Source organism: Myotis brandtii, unplaced genomic scaffold (assembly GCF_000412655.1).
Source record: "Myotis brandtii unplaced genomic scaffold, ASM41265v1 scaffold3659, whole genome shotgun sequence".
Taxonomy (NCBI): Eukaryota; Metazoa; Chordata; class Mammalia; order Chiroptera; family Vespertilionidae; genus Myotis; species Myotis brandtii.
Genome location: NW_005364060.1, coordinates 9,569 through 26,993, shown reverse-complemented (window position 1 = coordinate 26,993; position 17,425 = coordinate 9,569).

The window sequence follows — 17,425 nt, the reverse complement described above, 5'->3', positions numbered from 1 at the left end:
TGAGGCACACCTTCAATATCCTAAGAGGATGGGTGAGGCACACTTTCAATCTCCTGAGAGGACTGGTGAAGCAAAAATTCTAAGTAAGAGGACTGATGAGGCACACCTACAATCTGAAAAAAGTGGTGAGACAATCCTTCAATCTCCTGAGAGGACTGATCAGGCATACATTTAATCTAAGAGAACTGTTGAGGCACAGCTTCAATCTCCTGACAGGACAGGTGATCCAAACCTTTAATCTCTTGAGAAGATATCTAAGTGGATTGGTGAGGTACACCTTGAATCTCCTGAGAGGAAAGATGAGGCAAACCTTGAATCTCCTGAGCCAATTGGTGAGGCACACATTCAATCTCCTGAGAAAACTGGTGAGGAGAACCTTCAAACTGAAAGGACTAGTGATGTGCACCTTCAGTCCCCTGAGAGGATGGTGAGCCTCACCTTCAATCTCCTGAGGGGATTGGTGAGGGGCACCTTCAGTCTCTGAGGGCCCCTTTGGGTGACTGAGTTCCCTACCAGATTGATTTTCCCAGATGTGTCTGCCACAGTGACACAGTGACTGATATAGACAGCAGGCAAAAGGAGGCAAACATGTACATGGGGGTCCTTAAAGAAGAGAAGACAAGCTACGACAATGCTGCAGTTTCATTTTCAACTGTGTTTATTGTGAAGGTGATGAGGGAGAACTTTTAAGGCCCATGAAGAATTATTGAGCAGTTTTTGATGGGACTCTTAGGAAAGGGTCCTATTATCACAACAAAATAGAAGATGTGAGAGAGAACAAGGCAAAGCGTCCTGTTCTAGCTGCCATGAGCCACAGAAACCGAGAAAAGGTATTGAGGAAGTTTTATGCAGCAACCTCCAATTGCTCTATACTAAGTGTTCCAGAAAAGGTGAATAGAACGAGTCTAGAAGACTCTTTCCTGAGCTTAGGGAACACTTTAGTTTTTAGGTGGATAATATTCATGCAATTTAAAAGCATCAAGGAGAATAACGGACATGTACAAGTAGTTACATATGTAGTGATGACATTTTTGACTATAAGATCAGAAACAAAATAAAAGCAAACAATGACTGAAAGGACTAGTGATGTGCACCTTCAGTCCCCTGAGAGGATGGTGAGCCTCACCTTCAATCTCCTGAGGGGATTGGTGAGGGGCACCTTCAGTCTCTGAGGGCCCCTTTGGGTGACTGAGTTCTCTACCAGATTGATTTTCCCAGATGTGTCTGCCACAGTGACACAGTGACTGATATAGACAGCAGGCAAAAGGAGGCAAACATGTACATGGGGATCCTTCAAAAAGAATAAGACAAGCTGCGGCAATGCTGCAGTTTCATTTTCAGCTGTTCATTGTGAAGGTGATGAGGGAGCCCTCTTAAGGCCCATGAAGAATTATTGAGCAGTTTTCAATGGGACTCTCAGGAAAGGGTCCTATCATCACAACAAAATAGAAGATGTGAGAGAGAGAACAAGGCAAAGGGCCCTGTTCCAGCTGCCATGCCACAGAAATGGAGAAAAGATATCGAGGAAGTTTTATGCAGCAACCTACAATTGCTGTATACTAAGTGTTCTAGAAAAGGTGAATAGAACGAATCTAGAAGACTTTTTCCTGAGCTTAGGGAATACTTTAGTTTTTGGGTGGATAACATTCATGCAATTTAAAGGCATCAAGGAGAATAACGGACATGTACAAGTAGTTACATATGTAGTGATGACATTTTTGACTATAAGATCAGAAACAAAATAAAAGCAAACAATGATAAAACTAACTTTTAAGGCTACCAGAAAGGAAGCAAAAAAGCTAGCCCAAGTAGTTCATTATACATAAAAGGACAGGAAGAAGACAGGAAACGGAGTTCATATCTGAAATGTTAGATGCCAGGAAAAAATGGAATATAAAGGCGGCTAACTGAATGCAAGAAGCTGGGTGTTGCTGGAAAGGCAGTGTGGGAGAGGAGGTTTGGGAGTTTGAAGAGAGATAAGGGAGAGGAGAAAATTGCAGCAGAAGCCACGAGCAGTAACGAGGATACTAGCAATCCCTGTGTGGATGATGAAAAATTCTAACTGTACACTCTCTAAGAACTAAATTATGTTTCAAAAAATTTCAGAGTTATATTTTGTCTTTCTTTTGATGTAAAATTCATGCAATTTAAAGGCATCAAGGAGAATAACGGACATGTACAAGTAGTTACATATGTAGTGATGACATTTTTGACTATAAGATCAGAAACAAAATAAAAGCAAACAATGATAAAACTAACTTTTAAGGCTACCAGAAAGGAAGCAAAAAAGCTAGCCCAAGTAGTTCATTATACATAAAAGGACAGGAAGAAGACAGGATACGGAGTTCATATCTGAAATGTTAGATGCTGGGAAAGAAATGGAAAATAAAGGTGGCTAACTGAACACAAGAAGCTGGGTGTTGCTGGAAAGGCAGTGTGGGAGAGCAGGTTTGGGAGTTGGAAGAGAGATAAGGGAGAGAAGAAAATTGCAGCAGAAGCCACGAGCAGTAAGGAGGATGCTAGCAATCGCTGTGTGGATGATGAAAAATTCTAATTGTACACGCTCAAAGAAGTAAATTATGCTTCAAAAAATTTCGGAGTTATATTTTGTCTTTTTTTTATGTACAACTGTGCTAAAGCACATTACTTCTACTGGAAGTTCAAGATCTCTCTTTGCTGCTCTAAAGGTATTCCTGGGTGATGTTCACCAGCAGGTGGCGACACTGAACTTTCCCCTTCAGAGTTATATTTTGTCTTTCTTTTGATGTAAAACGGTGCTAAAGCACATTCCTTCTACTGGAAGTTCAAAATCCCTCTTCGCAGCTCTAAGGGTATTACCTGGGTGATGTTCACCAGCAGGTGGCGACACTGCACTTTCCCTTCTCCCTCCCTCTCACATCTGGACTGGGAGATGTCAGCATTCCTTCTAGAGGGTGGCAGGCAGCCCACCCAGCTCTAATTTCCCTGACTGTTCCTTCTTTGTTTCCAAAATGTGATGCAACCTGACAAGCCATTAGGGATGTTTGAGAAGCAAAGAAGCATGAAATAGAGCAGATCCTAACGCCTGCTTTTGCCTGGAGTCCAAGGAGCTCGGTCTTTTACATGTTCTAACAGGTAAGAGATTAATACAACAAACCCGCAGGCTCCAAGCACCTTCCCTGACTGCACTCTGGAGCAGGCCACTGTCCTTCCCGTGAGCTTTGGTGGCCCCCTGCCACCATCGGAGTGACATTTTACTCTTTATTTAAAAATAGTCAGAAGAATATATGCATATAGTTTAAAAATTGAATAATTGTATTTTAATAAAACCATGAAAGCTTGTTATGTTTCCCAAACAGGAGCCCTTAACTCCAATGAAACACACACATGTATGATCAAGGAAGTATCCATACATTCCTATTCTATTAGGTGATTTTAACATGAGTGGACTTGGAATTATGTCAAAAAAATTTGGTTTTTTTTGGGGGGGGGGCAGAATCTAAGGATCAATGAATTTTTAAGGATTGAAATCATACAAACTTTGTTCACTGACCAAAAGGAAATTAAATGAGAAATCAATGTAAAAATATATTAATAAATATTTGTAAACTTAAAAACACACTTCTTCTGAATAAAATATGGGTCAGAGGAGAAGAGGACTTACAAAGCATTTTGAGGTGAATGAAAGAGAACACAATGAATCACAATTTATGCAATGCATCAGAAGCAGGATTCCAATGGACAATGACAGCACAAATACTTATATTAGAAATGAGGGAAAAAATCTCAAATCAGTGGACTGAGATTCTTCCTTAAGAACCAGGAAAATTTGCCCTAGCTGGTTTGGCTCACTGGATAGAGCGCTGGCCTGCGGACTGAAGGGTCCTCCCAGGTTCGATTCCGGTCAAGGGCACTTACCTCAGTTGCAGGCTCAATCCCCAGCCCTGGCCAGGTAACCAATCGATATGTCTCTTTCACATCGATGTTTCTGTCTCTACCTCTCCCTTCCACTCTCTCTAAAAATCAATTAAAAATGTCCTCTGGTGAGGATTAACAACAACAACATTAAACAACAAGAACCTGTAAAATTGAATAGAAACTTAAGCTCAAGAAAGAAAGACGAAAGAAAATATAGAGTAGAAATCAATGGTATGAAAATCAGAAAAATAATAGAGGAAACCAATGAAACACAATATAATTCTTTGAGAAGGTCACTCAAATCGGCAAACCTCTAGTGAGATTGATCAGGAAGAGAGAAAACACAATTCACAAATATTAAGAATGAGAGAAGAGCCATCATTGCATATTGTGCAAAAATTAAGATGATAATAAAATACTCTATGAAAAACTTTATCTTTATAATTTGGATCACTTAGAGGAATGGAAAAACTCCTTGAAAAATACAAATGACCAAAGGCTAGTAAAGAAAATGGAATGACCCCGAACAGCCCTGTATCTAACACAGAAATTGGAGATTTGCAGCTAAAATCCTCCCGAAAAGCATACGTCAGCCTCAGGTGATTTTATTGGTAAAGTCTCCCAAACATTTAATGAAGATGTAACGCCATTACATGAGTTGTTCCAAGAACATACAAGGGGCGGGGGAACACATCTCAACTCATTCTTATTATCCTTAAGAGAGATAGCTTGAAAGGCAGTCAGATAGACAGGGTCCCTTAGGAAACAAAGGTGGGTGGGACGGGCAGGGGGCAGACACAGCAGTTTGAGCAGCCTAATCACAGGAACGAACCCCGCAAGAATAATAAAATGTTTCTGGACTCCAAGGGGGAGCATGGGAAAACAAGAGGGGGCGGGGGCTGCAACAATAAGACCAACTGATGCATAGAAACAGGGAAAGTTCCGCATAGGAACAGAAAGAACACAGAAACAGGGAAAGTACAGGACCATTGCTGGGCAAGAACAATTGAGGGAATCAATCAGGATGAAGATGTAACACCATTACATGAGTTGTTCCAAGAACATACAAGGGGCGGGGGAACACATCTCAACTCATTCTCATTGCCCTTATGAGAGAAGTTAGCTTGAAAGGCAGGCAGATAGACAGGGTCCCTTAGGAAACAAAGGCGGGTGGAACATAGGCAGGGCAGACACAGCAGTTTGAGCAGCCTAATCACAGGGACAACCACGCAGGAATAATAAAATGTTTCTGGACTCCAAGGGGGAACATGGGAAAACAAGGGGGGGCTGCAACAATAAGACCAACTGACCCATAGAAACAGGGAAAGTTCCGCATAGGAACAGAAAGAACACAGAGACAGGGAAATTTCAGGACTGCTGCTGGGCAGGAACAATTGAGGGAATCAATCAGGTGATGACAGGGATAGACATAGAGCAGGCTTGTAGCACACATAGACCCCTGGACTATAGGCTTTAATGGGCAGCCCATTATTGGGCCCCCTCGCTGTGAGGGGAGTCTGAATCTGCTTGTAATAAACTTTCCACGTTTTTGCTTAAATCTTCTAGTACGTGGAGCTCATTCTTTGGCATCTCGAGACATGATCCTGGGGAAAACCCTCAGCTCACTGCTCTGGTTATCATTTATACCCAAATCAAAGACTAGAAATCACAGAAGAGAAAACTACAGACCAATATCCCCCATAAGCATAGATGCAAATATTCTTAACACAAGTTTTAGCAAATTAAACCCAATTTTGTATAAATAATGATACAGCATGACCAAGTGGAGCATGTAAAAGGAATGCAAAGTTGCTTTAGCATCCAAAATCCAATCAGTGTAATTCACCATATTTTCAGATGAAAATAAAACCAAAAAATATTTGGCTCAATTAATGAAAAAAATATATTTGAGAAACACTTATTCATGACAGAAATGATCAGGAAGCAAGGAATAGAACACACTTACCCAGTCTGAGAATTGGATCTAAGAAAAGCCTACAGCTACCATCAAACTTACTAGTGAAAAAATGAATGCTTTCCCCCTAAGACTGAGACCAACACAAACTTTTCTGCTCTCACCACTTGTAGTCAGTATAATACAGAAGGTAGATCCAGTGCAAAAAGCAAGAAAACTAAATAAGGGTCATGCTAATTGGAAAAAAACAAAACAAAATAAAACCTTCTTTATTATAGATAACAATGGATATTATGATGTGGGGATTAGCTCACTGTTTTGGTAAAGGGTGCAATAATAAACATTTTAGGCTTTGTTATTTAAGAGGCAAAATCAAGGATATTATGCATGTGGCAGCCGATCAATGATTCTCTCTCATCATTGATGTTTCTATCTCTTTCTCCGTCTCCTTTCTCCTCTGAAATAAATAAAAAATATATTTTTAAAAAGTTAAAAAATGCCCTATTTTTTTTAAAGCATTACATTCTTAGGCATTTGCCCCAAAGAAGAGGAAATAAATGCACAAAAACTTGTACAGAATGTCTATAGAAGATCTATTTGTAATAGCCTCAAACTAGAAACAATGCTAGTATGTAGATGATGAAATACCACTCAACAATCAAAAGGAAGAAATAATTGATATGACTTGAATCTTTTGAATCTTCAAATAATTATGAAGAATGAAAAAATACAGAAAAAAGATTTCTCATATGATTTGAATAAAAATTTAGAAAATACAAACTAATTTTATATAAAATTTTAGAAAATACAAACTGACAGAAAGCAGTTTAGTGATTGCTTGGGGACTGGGGTGGGGTGGTTTACAAAGGGTCACAAAGAAGTTATAGGGATGGTGGCTATGTTCACTATCTTGAGTGTGGTGATGGCCCTGAGGGTGTGTATCTATGTCACAACTCATGAAATTGTACTTTAAATGTGAGCAGGTTATTGGATGTCAATTATATATCAATAAAGCTATAAAAAGGAGAAAGTATAATGAGAAACCTATTATTGGATTTTCTATTTTTTCATGATTTTACATATGTATTTAATTCCCTTTCCTGGTATTTTACTTATTAGTATCATGAATAAAAAGTTTTCTGCAAATATATGCATTTTCATGTTGTCTATATTCACTGCACTGTGCATTGGGTCTCCAGGACTTATTTCTTGTTCCCTAAACAGCGTCTCTCCTGTTTCCCAAATACATGTTTCCTACTCACCTTCTCAGTTGTCTAACCTTCCAAGGCCATGTGCTGCTGGCTCCCGGCTGTAGGCGAGCTCTTCCCACCGGTGTTGTGGCTGTGGAGATCCTGTGTGTCCCAGAGGTCGAGTGTGGCAAGTGCATCCCACTGGGTTTGAATGACCCTCTTTCCATTGTTGCCCTGATCCTGTTGTTAGAAAATAGCTCTATTATATTTCCAAACAATGTATTTAGAAACTTCAGAAGTGTTTGTGTAACAATTGCCTTCACATAACAAGAAAATATCTACACTAATAAAAGAGAAATGTGCAAATTTGTGTCACTCCACTATGCCCACCAGCCAATCCGAGCAACTATGCAAACTAACCCAACAAAGATGGTGGTTAATTTCATATGCAGGCGCTGAGTGAAGACTGAAGGCTCTGGGCGGAGTGAAGACTGAAGACTGAAGACGATGGCCGCATTGGAGAAGCCAACCCTCGCTGGGGCCGCAGCAGAGAAGCCAAGATTCCCTGCATTCAGACCAAAGGCCTGGGTCCCGTGTGCCAGAGGAAAACCAGTGCCGGCAGCCAAGGGAAGGAAGGCCTATTGTGTGAATCTCTGTGCAACGTTGCCCTGATCCTGTTGTTAGAAAATAGCTCTATTTCCAAACAATGTATTTAGGAACTTCAGAAGTATTTGTGTAACAATTGCCTCCACATAACAAGAAAATATTCTATAATAAAAGGAATAATGAGAGAAAAATAAAAAGTACAGTGCATCATAAAGTTAATTATAAAACAAAAATATAAGTGCAGTAACAAAGAAACATACCCCTTTTGGCCATTCTTGCTCATCTATCCTTCCGGATAGTTCTTTGCATTCACATGGTAAGCTCTGTAAAGTCCAGTGGATTTGATTATTACTTTAAATGTTAGAATATGGGACTTCTTTCCATTAACTATTTTTCTATATTACCTCACAGATGTTCGTAATGTTTTAATGATTCTACACATTTCTTGATATGTGTATTTTATGCACCATTTCCCCCAGTTGCAGCTCTAGGCTTCTTGTTGGCCTTCTTAGTGAGCCAGTCTGCTGGAGACAAGTGATGCTGCCTCACATCTGCTCCTCATTGGCTGGAGAGGAAACCATTATGTCCTCAAGAACAGCTTCTCTAATGTCTCTATGTCACCAATGTCTTTGAGTGTTGGAATAGATTTAAATGACAGGGTTTTGGGGAAGGAAATAGTTGTAGGAAGCCTCTTTGTACGTGTGTGCATCTTCCCAGGTACTCTGTCCCGGCCTCTACAAGACTGCCCTGATCTGAGAGGGAGGCAAAGGTCAGCAGGATGAGGGGACAGACACCATGTCAGATCTCCACGTCACATCAGGTCCTGGATCTTAAACGGGGTGGCCCTGCACCAGCAGGAATTGCAAGAATATAATCGCGCCCTGCTCAACAAAAAGCACATGTTCTGAGAAATGAGTTGTTAGGTGATTGTGTGAACATCACAGAGTGCACTTACACAAACCGAGGTGGGATAGCCTGTTACACACCTAGGCTGTAAGGTCTAGCCTATTGATAGGCTACGGACCTGTACAGCATGTGACTGTACAAAACAACATGAGATATAATCAAGCACAAGAGTAAATTATACAACGAAGAGACTCAGTTAACACAAGATGCATGAGGCTGTTGCCAGCTGACACAGCATATGGTTTCACAGCTACCTTTTTTTTTTTAATAAGTAGGAAAAGTACAATCCAAAATAGCAATAACATTGTCGTATACTAAATACATAGCACTCACTTACGATCATTATTAAGTGTTATGTGCTGTAGGTAATTGAATGTGATACACCTTTATACGACTGGCAGTGTGGTAGGTTGGTAACATGTGAGTAATGCACTGTGCTACAATGTTCAATCTTTCTCAGGATTGCTGCAGCTATTCGGGGTCTTTTTTTATTCCAGATGAATTTTTGGAGAGTTCGTTCTAGATCTGTGAAGTATGCCGTTGGTATTTTAATGGGAAGTGCGTTGAATTTATAGATTGCTTTGGGTAGTATGGACATTTTAATGATGTTGATTCTACCAATCCATGAACACGGTATGTTCTTCCATCTGTTTATGTCTTCCTCTATCTCTTTTTTTAACGTCCTGTAGTTTTCTGAGTAGAGGTCTTTTACCTCTTTAGTTAAGTTTATTCCTAGGTATCTTAATTTTTTTGGTGCGATGGTAAATGGGATTGTTTTTCTAATCTCTCTTTCTGAAAGTTCACTATTGGTGTATAGAAATGCCTCAGATTTCTTGGGGTTAATTTTGTATCCTGCTACATTGCCAAATTCATGTATTAAGTCTAGTAGCTTTTTGATGGAGTCTCTAGGGTTTTGTATGTATAATATCATGTCGTCTGCAAATAAGGACAGTTTTACTTCCTCTTTTCCAATTTGGATGCCTTTTATTTCTTCTTCTTGTCTAATTGCAATGGCTAATACTTCCAGTACTATGTTGAACAGGAGTGGTGAGAGTGGGCATCCCTGTCTTGTTCCTGTTCTTAGGGGAAATGGTGTTAGTTTTTGTCCATTGAGTATGATGTTGGCTGTGGGCCTGTCATATATGGCTTTTATTATGTTGAGGTATGATCCTTCTACTCCCACCTTGCTGAGAGTTTTTATCAAAAATGGGTGTTGGATTTTGTCAAATGCTTTTTCTGCATCAATTGATATGACCATGTGGTTTTTTTCTTTCAATTTGTTTATGTGATGTATCACGTTTATTGATTTGCGGATATTGTACCATCCTTGCATCCCTGGGATAAATCCTACTTGGTCATGGTGTATGATCTTTCTGATGTACTGCTGGATCCGATTTGCTAAGATTTTGTTGAGGATTTTGGCATCTATGTTCATGAGGGATATTGGCCTGTAATTCTCTTTCATTGTGTTGTCTTTACCTGGTTTTGGTATTAGGGTGATGCTGGCTTCATAGAATGAGCTTGGAAGTGTTCCTTCCTCTTGAATTTTTTGTAGTAGTCTGAGGAGGATAGGTTTTAGTTCTTCCTTGAATGTTTGGTAAAACTCCCCTGTGAAGCCGTCTGGTCCTGGGCTTTTGTTTGCTGGAAGCTTTTTGATGACTGCTTCAATTTCTTCCATAGTTATTGGCCTATTGAGATTTTTAGATTCTTCCTGATTGAGTGCTGGAATGTTGTATTTTTCTAGGAATTTGTCCATTTCCTCCAGGTTGTCTAGTTTGTTGGAGTAGAGCTGTCCATAGTATTTTTTAACAATCATTTGTATTTCTGTGGGGTCTGTTGTTATTTCGCCTCTATCGTTTCTGATTTTGTTTATTTGGGTCCTCTCTCTTTGCTTCTTGGTGAGCCTGGCTAGAGGTTTGTCAATCTTGTTTATCCTTTCAAAGAACCAGCTCTTGGTTTCATTGATTTTCTGTATTGTTTTTTTGGTCTCTATGTCATTTATTTCTGCTCTAATCTTTATTATCTCCTTCCTTCTGCTCACTCTGGGGTTTTCTTGTTGCTCTCTTTCTAATTCTTTGAGTTGAAGAGTTAGATGATTTACTACCATTTTTTCTTGTTTTTTGAGATAGGCCTGTAGAGCTATAAACTTCCCTCTCAGGACTGCTTTCATTGTGTCCCATAGGTTTTGGATTGTTGTGTTTTCATTGTCATTAGTGTCCAGGATGTTTTTAATTTCTTCTTTGATGTCATTGGTAACCCAATCAATATTTAATAACATGCTATTCAGCTTCCAAGTGTTTGAGTATTTTGGGTTGTTTTTATTGTAGTTTATTTCTAATATTATGCCATCGTGGTCTGAGAAGATGCTTTTTATGATTTCAATCTTCTTGAATTTGTGGAGACTTTGCTTGTGACCCAATATGTGGTCTATTTTTGAATCTGTTCCATGAGCACTTGAGTGGAATGTATATTCCGCGGCTTTGGGTGAAGTGTTCTGAAGATGTCTATTAAGTCCATCTGATCTAGTGAGTCATTTAGGATTGCTGTTTCTTTGCTGATTGTTTGTCTAGAGGACTTATCCAGTGATGTCAGTGGTGTATTAAAGTCCCCTACTATGATTGTATTGTTGTCGATCTCTCCTTTGATATCTTCCAGGAGTTTTTTTATGTATTTGGGTGCTCCTGCATTGGGTGCATATATGTTTACCAGGGTTATATCTTCTTGTTGTATTGATCCCTTTAGTATTATGAAGTGGCCTTCCTTATCTCTGGTTATGGCCTTCACTTTGAGATGTATTTTGTCCGATATAAGTATTGCTACCCCAGCTTTCTTTTCCTTTCCATTTGCCTGAAAGATATTTTTCCATCCCTTCACTTTCAGTCTGTGTGAGTCCCTTCTAATGAGGTGGGTCTCTTGTAGACAGCAGATGTATGGGTCATGTTTTTTTATCCATTCAGCCACTCGATGTCTTTTGGTTGGAGCATTTAGTCCGTTTACGTTTAAAGTTATTATTGAAAGGTACTTGTTTGTAGCCATTTCTTTTTTTGTGTGGCTGTTTTCTTTCTGAGCTTTTTATTCCTTCTTTTTACACCAGTCCCTTTAGCATTTCTTGCATTGCTGGCTTGGTGGTGATAAACTCCCTTAGCCTTTTTTTGTCTGTGAAGCTTCTTATTTCCCCTTCAATTTTGAATGATAGCCTTGCTGGATAGAGTATTCTTGGGTTCAGTCCTTTGCTTTGCATCACTTTGTAAATTTCTGTCCATTCTTTTCTGGCCTGATGTGTTTCTGTTGAGAAATCATTTGATAATCTAATGGGAGATCCCTTGTATGTAACTTTCCGTCTCTCTCTTGCAGCCTGTAAGATTCTCTCTTTGTCCTGAACATTTGCCATGGTAATTATGATGTGTCTTGGTGTGGGTCTTTTCGGGTTCACCTTGTTTGGGACTCTCTGTGCTTGTGTGACTTTTTTCTTCCCCACCTCAGGGAAGTTTTCTGATATTATTTCTTCGAGTAGGTTTTCTAATCCTTGTTCATCTTTCTGTTGTTCTGGCACCCCTATTATTCGTATGTTGTTTCGTTTCATGTTGTCCCAAAGCTCCCTTAGGCTCTCCTCCTGTCTTTTAATTTTTTTCTCCAATTGCAGTACAGTTTGGGTGTGTTTTGCTTCCTTGTCTTCTAATTCACTAATTCGGTCCTCCGCTTCTCCTAGTCTACTGTTGATGCTTTCAATGGTGTTTTTTATTGCAGCTATATCGCTCTTCATTTCTTCTTGGGTCTTGCATAAGTTATTGATTTTTTCATCTGTTTCTTCTTGCTTCTTGCATAAGTAGTTGATTTTTTCCTCCATCCGGTTTATGCACGCTAGGACCCTTATTCTGAATTCTTTTTCTGTCATGTTGCATGCCTCTGTCTCACTTAGCTGCTTTTCTGGCGAGTCCTCCTTTTCTTTCCTTTGGGGGTTTCTTTGCCTACCCATGTTTGATCTCACTGACATATCTAGATGTTGAGTCGTTCAGTGGCTGCTCCCTGGGTGGCAGTGGCTCCTTGGGCTGTGGTTGCTCCTTGGGTGGTTGCGGTAGCAGCTGCTCCTCAGTTGGCAGCAGCTCCTCTGGTGGGTGTTGTTCACAGCTGTGGTGGCTCTTCTGGCTGGTGGGGGGAGGCTTCACGTACAGCTGCTGTTCCTCAGACAGAGGGTGTGGTGATCAGGAGGCTGCTGTTGCTTGGATCTGCTTAGTCCTGCCAGGTATTTAGGAGAGTGTTGAATTTCCCTGTGATACACTGTTCCTCCGTGTTGTAAATCACAGTCCTGATTTTAAAGCAGGCTGTATTTGTGATCCAGACTGCCTTAATTTGTGTTCACCTAAGAGTCAGTTTGTGGCTCAGCCTCTGGGTGGCAGTGTTTTGGGGTTGGCCTCTGAGGCTATACGGCTTCTCTACTTAAAACTGGTTTGGGGAGCTCTACACATTTCTTGATACGTGTATTTTATGCACCATTTCCCCCTAGCTGCAGCTCTAGGCCTCTTGTTGGCCTTCTTTGTGAGCCAGTCTGCTGGAGACAAGTGACACTGCCTCACATCTGCTCCTCATTGGCTGGAGAGTAAACCATTATGTCCTCAAGAACAGCTTCTATAATGTCTCTTTGTCACCAATGTCTTTGAGTGTTGGAATAGATTTAAATGACAGGGTTTTGGGGAAGGAAATAGTTGTAGGAAGCCTCTTTGTACGTGTGTGCATCTTCCCAGGTACTCTGTCCCGGCCTCTACAAGACTGCCCTGATCTGAGAGGGAGGCAAAGGTGAGCAGGATGAGGGGACAGACACCACTTCAGATCTCCAAGTCACAATCAGTTCATGGATCTGAAACCAGGGGCGGCTCTGCACCAGCAGGAATTGCAAGAATAAAATCACGCCCTGCTCAACAAAGAGCACATGTTCTTAGAAAAGCGTTGTTAGGTGATTGTGTGAACATCACAGAGTGCACTTACGCAAACTGAGGTGGGAAAGCCTGTTACACACCTAGCCTATTGCTCTAGGCTACAAACCTTTACAGCATGTGACTGTACAAAACAACACGAGATATAATCAAGCACAAGAGAAAATTATACAATGAAGAAACATGGTAAACACAAGATGCATGAGGCTGTTGCCAATTGACACAGCATATGGTTTCACAGCCACCATTTTTTTTTAATAAGTAGAAAGAGTACAGTCCAAAATAGCAATTACATTGTAGTATACTAAATACATAGCAGTCTCTTATGATCATTATTAAGTGTTATGTGCCGTAGGTAATTGAATGTGATACACCTTTATATGACTGGCAGTGTGGTAGGTTAGTAATATGTGAGTAATGTGCTGTGCTACAATGTTCAACCCTTCGGCATTGCTAGATGATAAGACTTTTTCAGCTTTGCTATAGCCTTTGGGACCACCGTGGTACATGTGGTCTGTCATCACCTGAAAGGAATGCAGTACATGAAGTGAGTGAATGTAAGTGTCAGCAGCTACGGCATTTACCCTTTAAAAAATCAGGAGTTAGGTCTCACATCAAGGGGTCAAATGAACATCATTCATAAGCCAGCTGTGACTGGTCCTGGCTCCAATCAGGAACATGTTTGATGACTGTAGACTCATTGCTGAGTAGCTGATCCTCACAGCTCTTAGGCCAACCAAGGGTCCCAGGGCGTAGTAGTGGATAAGAGAGAAATGGGGCTGGGCTTAGGAAAATGTGCCCCGTGTCTCCCCAGTTGCCTGGAAGCAAATTCCTCTCTCAGGGAGTCTAGTGGAAAGGCAGAACTCTAGTACAAAACGGCTGCTGGTCCAGTACCCCCTCCCTTCCTACTACTTTGAGGAGGAGACATGACAATAATCAAGATTCACATTGACAGATGAGGAAACCGGTCCAGAGGAGGTAAGTACCTTGTGTGATGTCACATTAGTAAACGGTGAAACCACAAGTCAAGCGCAGGCAGTGAGGTTCCAGAGGGGCAGGCTCACTGCCTCCCCAGCCCCTGGCGTCTTTAGTCAATGAGATGAAGGAAGGTGGGTCTGCCTCTCTTCCTCACTTCCCCCACATCCAGCACCAGACCTGTCTCAGGAGATGGACATTTGATAGGTTGTTGCTAAGTTTTTTTCTGTCAGTTCCCTAAGGGGCAATGTCTGGGTGACCATGACTGTGTTCTTAGTACTTAATATAATGCGTGGTATTGATAGGGGGCACTTATAATCTGATAGATAGAGCATCTGAATTAATCTGAAAAATAACCATATTATTTAAAATCTTAGAACACATATACTTATGTGAATAGGGGGTTAAGTTTTTCTAAAGTTTCCCTTTCAAGGCCTGTGTGAAGCAATTGAGGAGGTGACTCAGCTGTCAATGCAGCAAGCAGAACCTATAAGCATGGTCAGGCTGATCCATCAGGAGTCAAAACATCATCTCATCGCCTGATGACTAAGGACAAGAGCTGATGTCGGCATACCTCCAGGGCTGCCTCATGCCAGCTCCTTCCCCTTTATACCTAACTTGCTGGGAGGCAGGATTTGATGCTTGTAAGTGCCCTATCTTCCTCGTGGGCTGGCCTTCTCAATAAATGCTTTATATGATTCAACCTGCCTTCGTTATTGGACACAGCGACAGGCAGCCCGAGCCCAACCAGGGGTTTCCTGATAACAGTATCTGTTAAGTAGATGCCTAATACACAAAAATTCATAATTTATAAGTAAACATACACATGTAGGCATGAATGCATTGTGACTGGCACCTCTCACAGACACCAGGGGGTGCTATCAGACAGCCCCTGAGTCAGTGGGAGAGGGCTGTCCCCACCTCGAGTCATGTCTTCTCATATAAATGACTTTAAATGAGAGACTCAAGATATTTGTGCTGTGAATTTACTTAAGCTAATTTATTATATAATTAAAGAGAGTGAAAAGTATTTGAAAAATTAAAGCTTGCACCTTGATTAAAGATCAAGGCAAGTAACCCTATGCATCTGGCTTAGGAAGCACAGATGGGCTCTCAGCTCCTCTGAAGAGCAACTGGGTGGGGTTTTCTGCCTTATAGACCCTCCTGTCATAGGTTTAAAAACCCTCTGCTAGATATCCTGGTGCAGATGAACTCTGAAGGCCCCTTTTCTTTGTTATGGTCCCACAATTATGTGATATCCTGGTGCAAATGAACCCTGAAGGTCCCCCTCTTCTTTGTTATGGTCCTTCCACAATTATGAGAAGCACCTGGCAACTTGACCTTGAGAAACCCAAGACTTCTGGCTTCACTGTTTAAACAGTGGGATGTGAGAGACTGCTTTCTTCTTTGCCCTCCTCCCTGACTTCCCCCTCCTCCCCCTCTTTCCTGCCCTCTTCTGCCCCCCTCCTCCCTCATCTTCCCCCTCCCTCCACCTCACAGCTTCAGGATGATTTCCACTAAGTGGTCTCTGGTTCCTTCTCCTCTCCCTTCTGCCTCCTGTCCTGCATTCTTTTGTGAGAAGGAAAGGTTTTAACCCTTTGTTCTCAAGAAAGGTCCTGCTACAAGCAGCTTGCAAAGCTTTTGGCTTTGTTTAATTTTCCTGCATCAGTTTCCCCATTCCAGTTGTCCTGAAATTTTCCTAGATTTTCATTGTCCTACTAGAGACCCAGCACATGAAATCGTGCGAGACCCAGTCCTGCCCTCTGCCACCGGGGGACCCAGAGTCTTGATGCCACAGTGGGACTCATCAATGCACCTCCTGGTGACCAGTTGTTTGGTCATTCTGGCATTAAGGTGCTACAGACAATGGCTTTTTATAATATAGACTAGAGGCCTGGTACAAGAAATTCGTGCATGAGGGGTGTGTGTCCCTTAGCCCAGCCTGTACCCTCTCAAATCTGGACCCCTCGAGGGATGTTCAACTGCCCGTGGGATCGGCTGGGATCGGGCCTAAACGGGCAGTTGGACATTCCTCTCACAATCCAGGACTGCTGTCTCCCAACCACTCGCCTACCTGCCTACCTGATTGCCCCTAACAGCTTCTGCCTGCCAGCCTGATCATCCCCTAACCACTCCCCTGCCAGCCTGATCAATGCATAACTGCTTCCCTGCAGGCCTGGTCCCCCGCAACTGCCCTCCCTTGCCAGCCATCTTGTGTGTTGGAGTGATGGTCAATTTGCATATTACCTCTTTGTTATATCGGATAACAGTATGAATGTATCCTGTAGAGAATCTGCACAGATTAGAAACCTGAAACTATCTTTATCTTAGGTGAACGTTTTAGGAACTGCTATCCTTCTTGGCTTTTAAGACTTGTCTTCTCACACCGAGATAGTTAACTGTGGTCACCACAGGTGGACAGAGGCGGAGCTGCACTGCACAGGTGTGCTGGATGCTTCTGACAAGTTCCCCCTCCATGGGAGATGCCCTGTGCTGCTCAGCTGTCCCATCTCACACCCCAAACCCGCCTATGGCTCAAGGTTCAGAGCATGGAAATGTGAGAGCTTGGTCTCTTTCCTTCTCATTTTTGGTGAAGCATGATATTAAGTCACTTTTTTAATTATTTGAGATAAACCTTTGTTTTAAATTATTACATTATATGTGAGGGAAAGGAGAGCGATGACAAAGGCTATGTAAAAAGATTGAAAAGTGGGTTTAGCAAATCAAACGAAATTGAAAACTGCAAATGAGTTGCCTTATGGTAGGGGGCACCACAAGTCTGGTGGGATGAACAAAGGCATAGACTAGGCCCAGGTGGTTACTCAGACTCAGTTCCACATGTTGTGGTGACTAATAGCTCCGCGCAGACTTCACTTAATAGCTGGGGTTTTAAAGCCAATCGCAGTAGACCTGCCCGTCCATATTGAGAGGAGAGGAGAAAACGAAATCAGCTTTCCTGTATTTTAGGTCCTTGAGTGATATTTCATTCTTTCTATCTTCAAAGA